General features: G+C 54.4%; 1 long non-coding RNA gene across 1 annotated transcript; it reads right to left on the bottom strand.

Moving 5' to 3' along the window:
* Positions 1–308: 308 nt before the first annotated feature.
* LOC150002052 (uncharacterized) lies at positions 309–2,724 on the bottom strand. The gene is made up of 3 exons (XR_016512965.1): positions 2,657–2,724; positions 1,325–1,419; positions 309–458 (listed from the first exon to the last, which is right to left on the bottom strand). It is a non-coding gene; the product is annotated as an uncharacterized LOC150002052 (long non-coding RNA).
* Positions 2,725–7,639: the final 4,915 nt, after the last annotated feature.

Raw genomic sequence — 7,639 nt, 5'->3', positions numbered from 1 at the left:
ATTGTTAGGATTGCTGATCAGCGCTTTTCTCAATCACCCTGCTCTCTTTCCATGGTCTTCTCATCTTGCTTCATAGGTCTTTGTTATCCCTCTGAACATGTTAACCCGCTACTGTTTAATGTCTGTCATGTTTTCTGCAGTTCTGGGAACAGAACTTGCCCTGCCACCACTCAGGATGTCGGTTTGTCCTTTGGGCATGGAGCTCATTTCTGGCCATCTGAGGGGCAGCCAGCCTCGGGACACATGTAAACGTGAGGGGGCAAAGACTGGGCAACGTGGACTAGGGGCTTGGGGGCACGTACCTAGGTAAAGGTGCAGAATGAACAGCCTCCCTATTGGCAGGAGGATGATGAGGTCCAACACTAGCACGATCGCCCCAATTATAGCCAACACTATGGTCTTGGCCTTTGGATGAAAAGAGAGCAGAAACCACAGCCACGTGTTCTGACTGCCAACGTCTGTGGAGACAAGAAAGACATACAGAATTTGCACTGGTTGTTATGGCAGGACCTCCCTTCACGTAAGCACCATGGGATAGAGCTGGTAGGGTGAAGGGAATGCCAGCCTGACAGACCACCTTCCTGCCCAGGTGGGTACCTACCTGCCCAGGTGATTACCTCCCTGCCCAGTGACCACATCCCTGCCCAGGTGAGTACCTGCCTGCTCCAGTGACCACCTCTCTGCCCAGATGATCCCTTTCTCTTTTCCCAGACCACATCTTTACTGAGGTGACAAGCTTCCTGGCCAGGTAAGCTTCTTCTTCTCACCCACATGACCACCTCCTTACGATGGTGAGCACCTCTCTACCTACATGAGCATCTCTCCAAAGAGGTGAGCCCTTCCTCCTCACCCAGGTGTGTGCCATGCCACCTAAATGCCTTTGCACACCCTTCTCTCAGCAGTGCTATCATGATCACTCTCTATGGATCCAGTAGGTGAGGCTGGGAGAGGGTGACTCTGTCTAGGTCACATAGACTGACCCTCTGTCTGAGCCCCAACACCCTCCTGGTCCTGCAAGCCTACAAGCCTGCAGCACCCAGGCCCCGTCCATTCTGCCCCAGCCACTCTCAAGTAGCACTGGAAGGCTGTCATCACCACCCACAAACATTTCTATCATATGGTCCTCTGTGATGCTCCTGACCACACTGCTTCCAAAAATTAAATGTGAGGAAAATCTTGAAGGCTCATGTGGGTGAAGTAGTGAAGACTGATTCCAGGAGAAGTAGGCTGGAGGGAGAGGCTAAGACACACGAGAAACCAGAGGGGAAGCAAACCAGAAAGCAGCGGCACGCACTTCCATAGTGGGGGTCTGTGTGGAGCATACCTGGGTTCACAAGTTGGTGGATAAAAGAGCCCAAGACTATTACCACCATGCACAGCAACCAGGCTACTGTGGAGAGAAGAAGACTGAAGAACCACCTGTGGGAAGGGCAGACATGGCTCAGAGCTGGTGACAGTGGCCCTGAGAGCACAGTGACCGGCGCCTGTACATCCTCACGAAGTAAGGGGCCCGGCCTCCCAGGACAAGTACCTAAGCATCCCTAAGGCACGGGCTACCCTGAGTACCCTGAATGCTGCTCTGGGTGCGTGGCATAGCTCAGGCCTTGGTTCTCCTGCTCTCTGTCCTTTGAGCATTTTCCCCAGCGCTCTAGAGGACATCACTGGTGCATGGCCACTGAGGACCACACCTGCAGTCTTATATCACCTCACGGCATGGAACCAGGATCCCATTGAATCCCCACAAGGGAGCTGCAAGGAGGGGGCCACCCCCAGCTCACAAAGCTAAACTGACTCAGAGATGGGTGTTATCTCCCAAGCTGCCTGGGCCCACCAAGAACTTTGGCTCAAGATTCCACGGTGTCCCCAGCCCCCTGCCCACGGCCAGCTTGCTTTTCCCTGCTCCCACTTATTCCTGCCAGGACAGCCTTGGTCCCCACCTCACCCCTCTTCAGCTCTGGAATTATGCGAAAGGAGCCTTTGGGGCTCAGCCTGGACTCAGGTGGGGACCACTGCGGTGAAACAGATTCCCTGTGAGAACAGCAGTGATCCCATCAGGGGCCCGGGAGGGACTTGAAAGCCAGGGCAGTGCCATGGAGGGCAGCCAGCTGGTGCGCGGCCTCCCCGGCTGCTCTCAGTCCCGGCAGGCCAGCCCGCAAACCTGCACGCTCTGTGCCTGCCGACGGCACACGCTTGGGAGGCTCATGTACGCATCAGGGCCCTGTGCTCTGACCTCACAGAGGAAGCCCCTCCTGCCCATGGCTGCTTGCTCCTGGCACACACCCCGGCCCACATCCTCTGTGCTCGGGGCCTGGTCGCCCCGGCGGGCAGAGAGCAGGGGGACCCAGGCCAGCAGGTCAAAACTCAACAACCCAGTCTGTGTTATGTGTACAGAGGCCGCTCCTGTACATTCCTAAGGAGGGTCGCCAGCTATATACTTTGCGAGGACACATTCACAGCATGTCCAAGGTCTGCACCATAGAACACGTTTTGGAAGACAAGCACACAGGGAGACCCTGAGGGCATCCATGCTGAACAATGAAACACACCCCACTATTGCCCTTGGTGCCCACTCTAACCCACCAGGCCCCCAGCCCACAGACCTCTGCCCTTCAGGACCCTCCTTTGCCTACCCTTTCACCCCCTCCCAGCCATTCACCAGTAATTCCTGCTCCCGATGCAGGTGTTCATCCACTCGCAGTGATGGTCAAACCCAGCGATGCATTTGTTGCAGTCAAAGCAGTGTTGGGCTTTCGTGCTCCTGGAAGGAAAAATTTGGGAGAAGCAGCCTGTCAGCAACCTGTGCAGATAAGGGAGGGGCTCAGAGCCCCCTCAGTCTAGAGCGACAGGAAGACGCAGCAGCAACCCCAGAGAGAACCAGTGCCCCTGGGGTGGGGGCGCCGTCCCTCAGCCACTCCTGCCACACTGAGCCAGGGTTTGAGGCCTGGAGTCTAAGCTAGGATCCCGCCCTGAGCCACTGGGCCTCCCTCTCATGCCACCCACTATGTCCCCAAAGCCCCTAAGCACCCCAGGTAGTTCACCAGGCCTGTGATCTGGTGGGGACAGGCACTCCTCTGAGACACCCCAAGAAAACAAGTGCTCTTCTGCTCCTAGATCCGCTCGGGGCGGGGGAGGGGGTCTGTGTGCCTGAGGGTCACATCAGCAGTCAGCTGCATGAAAGCAGCCCCTGCTTCTAGGGAAACAGCACCACAGTGTCCCCCACAAGTGGCTGGAGAGTTAAATTTGGTAACCCACCCAGTGGGTACAGGCCCCACGTCCAGCACTCACACTTTCACTTGACACATGGCGCAGTACAGTCCTTCGATGTCATGACTGTGTTTTTTTCTATCAAACACGGGGAGCAATTCTTTAGAGATGTTTTTTTTCCTTGCTGCCTCTTCTGCGGGATCGGTGGAAACACAGATGACGTATGTCGTCACATAGCACAAGAAAATTGTGCCAGTAACCTTCGGGTGGGTGGGTCAAGGAATAACAGCCCTGGACTTGGTCACTACCTCAAAAGTGGTCCTGGCTCTGCTGTTAGCCCTGAGGATGTGGGCCCAGCCGGTGGCAGGTACCGAGGACAGCCTCTCTTGCCCCTCATTCTCCCTCCAGGAAGGACAAGGCAGAGCCTGCTAGTGGGGACTTTCCAATGGAGCCCTAGTCCCCCAAGAGGCATCAGTTTTGTACCTGTTGCTGTGGCTCCCAGCGCTTCAGGAAGGGAAAGGCCTGGGTGCACAGACGGGTACCAAGCTGCAATCTGGAGGCTGTGTAGGTGCGTTATGGGTGCATGAACAAGTGGGTTGCTAGAAGGGGCCTGCTCCTGGGCAGCAGGTGAGGCTGGGACTGAGCCGTGTGGCCCAAACCTTTGCTCCAGTGTCTATACTTAGCTCCCAAACCAGAACACTACCAGGGACTGAGGAGACAGTGTTCCACACACTCAGACCCTCAACTTAAAATTGGCACCTGGCCTGGGCCTGCCAGGTAAGCTCTGCAGAGTTACCTGTGGCCAATTTCCCAAACCCTTCCAAAACTGCAAGGCTACGGACTTGCTATCTCCTGGAACTAGTCCTTTTGGAACCAGCAGGTGAGGCTTCCAGGGGGAAAAGATTCTAGGAGTTTTGGGTATTGTCCCAACCACATGAAGTGGACTAAACTGAGCATAGCCCCCTTGGACATGAAGATGTCTGCCTGTTTGACCAAATGCCTTGGCCGGTACTCAGCACTCGATCACGTCCAAGTCAGTCCCTCCACTCGCTGGTCACCCACAGCAAGGACTGCTGAGAGAAATTTGGTCACGTTTTCCCCAAAATGACCTGGCTGGTCTCACTCAGTGACCTTCACTGAGGGGGGCTGAGGCCCTGAAATGAAATGGAAAGGCTACATCGTAGCTGCCACCGCCTCAAGTTCCCTGCTATTACTTTCAGGGGCAATCATAAACAGGAAAAGGAAGGGGGCTCCTGGTCACCCTTCGATTACACATCAGGAGCCGCCTGGCAAGTCCTTAGTGTTTGCAGGAGCTGTTCTGAGAACAGGCTGGAAGGTCCCCTTGCAATAATCTGTGTTGGCAAACAGACAGTGCAGAGGGTCCCAGGCCAGGCCAGGCCCTCCTCGCACTGTTAGCCTCTCCTCCTGGTGGCAGCAGCAGGAGGCAGAGAGCAGGGCCCATAGTCACCTGCTCTCTTCCCTCCAGGGTGTCGCTGGTGTGGGGTTCCTAGGGTGGGAAAGTGGACCGACAAGTGTGTTCCAAAGGCAGCCGGGGCCCCGGACAGCCAGGAAACGCATCCTGTATCCTCCTCATAGGATCAGTGGGGACGGGCAGCACAGACTGAGCCCTGAGCTCCCAGGGGTGGGGGATGGTCACGGCAGGTGTGGGCAGGGAGTGCAGGTGACCCGAAATCCTTGCTGGACCATAAAGCAGATAGGACAAAGACTCGGAGCCCAAACAGGGCTGAGGTATGAGTCAAAAGAGAATGAGGATAATGGCCTCTAATCTGGCACATAGGCAAACCCACAGTTCGGGGCTGAACTGAGTCCCCAACAGAGCTTGCAGCCATGATCCTCTGGGCCTCGATGCATCTAATTCAGAAACAGGTCTTTGTGGAAGTTCAAGCTAGGGCGAGGTCCTTAGCGTGGGTCGTTATCCAAGTGAATTGTGTCCTTTTGAGAAGAGAAGACTAGCACAGAGGGATGAATGAAAGAATATGTGGGGACACAGAGAAGGACGCCGTCCTCAAGCCAAGAGACACCTGAGGCCACTAGGGCTGGGAATGAGGAGCTGGTCCTCCCCTGGAGGCCTCAGAGGGTTGTGGCCCTGCCCACACCTTGATTTCAGACTCCGGTGGGGCCACTTCTGGGGAACTGACAGAATACACTTATTTGTTTAAGCGGCTCAGTCTGCGGTACTTGTTCCAGCAGCAGCCAGGGGAAACTCACACACGGTCCATTGTGCTGCTAAGGGGGAGGGTGGGGAGGCATGCTGGCACCCACAGGCCTAGCTGGGATGGAGCTGGTGCTGCAAGAGCATCACGCAAGACACACAAGAAAACCTCAGGCCGCCCTGAGACAAGAAGTACAAAGGCAGGAGTGTCCTGGGCACAATAACACAGCCTCTCCTGGAGGACCTCAGACCTGCAACCCCCGTCAGCCAGGGGAGGGCTGGCCTGGAAGCTCTGTCATGGGGGACAGGCTCCCATAGCAAGCACCTGGCAGGGGCTTAGGGAGAGCAAACTTGAACTGTACCTTAAAAGGCTACAGTGTTTTGTTTTGTTTTTTAAGTTCTTATTAAACCCACTCTTCTTAGTTGGGCAACACAGATTGATCCCTTGATCATCGAGAAAGCAGCGGTGGGCCAGTTCCCGCCTCCTTCCTGTGTCTGAAGCTCTCTACCCACCTCACAGGGGCACCCTTGCTTCCCCGTGAAGCAAAGCTAGGTGTGCTCTCTCTGCACCCACTGTGGGTGAGAGCTGACACTCCTATGTGAGCACGAGCACTTGCACTTTATCCAGGACACAGAAATACTGAGCCTCACAGAGAATAAAAGGGAAGGTGAATGTTAGGTAGCTGATGAAGGGGACACCTTGAGAATGGGCGGTGAATGGGGTGAGAAGTTGGGAGTGGGAGACTACCGCTGGGGTTGACTCAGCATAGAAGACAGAGCTCAGAGGGAGAGCATCTTCAGGATATACCTGGAGCCCCCTCTGCTGGAGGAGTCCTTGTGAAGCCCCTTCCCACTCAGGACAACAGGCATGTGCTGCCCCAGTAAAAGGATACTCCGCAGGTGATGTACTTCCACTGACTAGGCAGCAAGGGAATAAAAATGCAATACATCGCCAAGGCCAAGATCAGGAACATGGCCCAAGATAACACCTGGTATTTGTTGAGGGGCTTCGACCAGCCGTTCACTCTGGACAAGCGAGGTGGCATTGTCTGCTTTGCCCTGCTGGTCACAGGTTCTGGGAGGACCGGTCTCTGGCTCCTGCCACAGCAGTGCATCTGCAAGACCAAAAGGGGGAGCATGGCAGTCCGTGGACCTCCTTCGAAGGGGCACCCACATGCCTGAACCCTTGGTGTGGGCAAGAGCCAGTTCCTCATGGCCTGTGGCAGCCTGCACTGATGCCGAGGATGGCTAAAGCCTAGATCCACAGCGTGGCCCAGGGCATGGCCTGCTAGGAGGGGCTGAATAAACATGGCTGGGGCTTGCTTATAATGCACATGGACTCGTCAGAAGACCTATCGGTCTGGGGGGCGGGGGGATGGTGGGTCAGCACCGGGCCCTCACCCTTGAAAAATACGGATAATGTAAGAAAAGCAAACTGCAGGTGTGATGAGGGGATGCTCTTATTTGAATGAAATCCTCCCTGAGAATTCTCCCTGTAGGTGACTGTTAAAACAGAACCAGAGACCACGTTTCCAGAGAGTTCTGTGTTAATTATTCTGTGGGGACAGGCAAAGCCTGTGATCTCTGGCTACCCTGCTATCTTCCAGGGAGAGCAGCTGGGAGCAAACAGTGGCTCCTTCTGGCCAGTGAGGTGGCAAGGGTCACCTGTTGATGAGGAAACTGCAGAGCATTAGAGGGTGTGGGAGAGGGGGTGAGTGATATCCAGAGCTGCTACAGGTAGACTTTTAGGAAACTTGGCCTGGCCACATTATGTTGTGCAGAGCCCTTCATAGTCCATTCAGAATAAAGTGCACAGGAAATGTAATTGATACTGAAAAAAAATTCTAAGAGTCTTTTTTATGAGTTGTGAAATCCCTTAGGAATTTCCTAAGAGCTCATACTGGCTGCTGTCCACTGCTTTGGTCACCCACTCTGGTTCTCTGGGTGTGACACCAGGTGGACATTGGGCCACAGTGGTCCCGAACTTACTCATCTGTAGGGTCCAATGAGGCAATGAACAGGATGCAAGAGAAGAAACAAAGAAAAACGTGAAGAAAGTGTGTCTGTACTTCAAGTAGATTTAAGATTTCTACACAATGTGTGTTCCGGGAGCTGGACAAGAATGAGATTGCTTACAATAGATGGATAGCTATAAGTTGTAACTGATCTCCGTTTTTGTACAATTTAAAACAGAGTAGTTCTTCAAGTTCTGAGAGTCTTTAGATCCTAAAGTAGAAGCAGCGAAACTATCACTAAAGCATG

Source organism: Furipterus horrens, unplaced genomic scaffold (genome assembly GCF_987537825.1).
Source record: "Furipterus horrens unplaced genomic scaffold, mFurHor1.1.pri manual_scaffold_9, whole genome shotgun sequence".
NCBI classification, from domain to species: Eukaryota; Metazoa; Chordata; class Mammalia; order Chiroptera; family Furipteridae; genus Furipterus; species Furipterus horrens.
Note: the sequence above shows the minus strand (reverse complement) of the source record. Positions and strands in the feature narration are given on the sequence as shown.